Here is a 1,465-nt window from a genome sequence, read left to right as displayed (position 1 = left end):
GATCAGAATCAATTGGATGGCAACTGAGGGGTGTGTGTGTGTGTGTGTGTGTGTGTGTGTGTTGCTAACAAGTGAAATAACATTAGAACAAAGAAGAGTCTGTGGGAGAGTATTTACATTATGTTTTCTGGCCATAATGAACTCTTCTGTGCTTTTAAGAAATATTTAAAATATTTAAAAGGACAAAATACTGAATTTTCATTTTGCATTTGTAAACAGTGCAAAACTGTGAAATTCAGTAGAACAAAAACAATACCTACAGTTACTTTCCCAAGCTTGAACTCTTAATTTAAGAAATGGAAGGAATCAGAGCTTTTTGTCCTCCTGTTTGGGAGCAAATGGAAAGGACAGGCACTGGTGACCATCCTGTGATGCTTCATGCTGCTGAACCTTCTGGCTCTTTATCTTAGGTCAGTTTGAAAATTTCAAATCACCACTGAACTCTGGTTGTGTTGGAAATGGGAACTAGAAACAAACAAAAACACAAAATAGTCTTAAAGCTCATGACCTAACAGCAAATCTCTACATTTATGACATAAACTGACACATTTTCCCTCTCTTTACTGAGATGTTAGATAGAGAAATCCCTCAATCAACTGAGAGAAGATCAGCTTTTAGAAGAAGCCAATGACTAGGGTAGTTCAATCTAACAATTAAACATGAATGTTACCACTGCTGTTGTTCTTAGTTGCCTTATAATTGGCCCCTGAACCGTAGCATCCCTATACACAAAAGAACAAATTTCTGCCCACTCCTGCAACATCTTCATGATCAGCTATAATCCAGACTTTCTATGATCATAGAGGATTCATAGGCTAATATCTGGCAGTAGATCACCAGACCTTTCTTCCTAGTCTGTCTTAGTGTAAGAAGTTCTATTGCAACCTATCCAGCATCATAGAAACACACAAGCCTCCATGAACAGATAGGTAATGGCTCATGCATTAGTTAGGAATCCGACCCATGACTCCTGCACTACCACCAAGCCAAAAATACCCCCAGTCTTAGGGATTTTGTAGAGAAATCTGTCTTTAACTCAATTCTCATTAAGATACCTCCTCAATTTTTAGTCCTGGCCTAGATATTCGCTCCACTGAGAAGACACCCTGACTTCCTGAAATAAGGTTGAATTATTCTTTCTTCTCTTATGTTCCCACACCTCCTAACATTGTACATGCCATAACTCATAAAAATCAATGTTATCATTATCGATTTACTTGTCTGTCATCTTCACTATTCTTGGGATGAGTGTAGGGTCAGGCTGTTCTTAATTTATATATTCCAACAGTTTTATAGATCCTAGCACACATGAATTGCTAATAAATAAGTTCTGATTGAAGTTGAAGAAAATTAAACAACCTCATGAGAACCAAAAATATGACCTTAAGTATATCTCACCTGAAGTTGGAGAACATCTTAAGAACATATTCAACAGCAAAGAACTAAAAATCATATCAGTCGGTGC

Source organism: Echinops telfairi, unplaced genomic scaffold, assembly GCF_000313985.2.
Source record: "Echinops telfairi isolate 266 unplaced genomic scaffold, ASM31398v2 ScPeMD7_4;HRSCAF=17, whole genome shotgun sequence".
Classification (NCBI taxonomy): domain Eukaryota; kingdom Metazoa; phylum Chordata; class Mammalia; order Afrosoricida; family Tenrecidae; genus Echinops; species Echinops telfairi.
Note: the sequence above shows the minus strand (reverse complement) of the source record.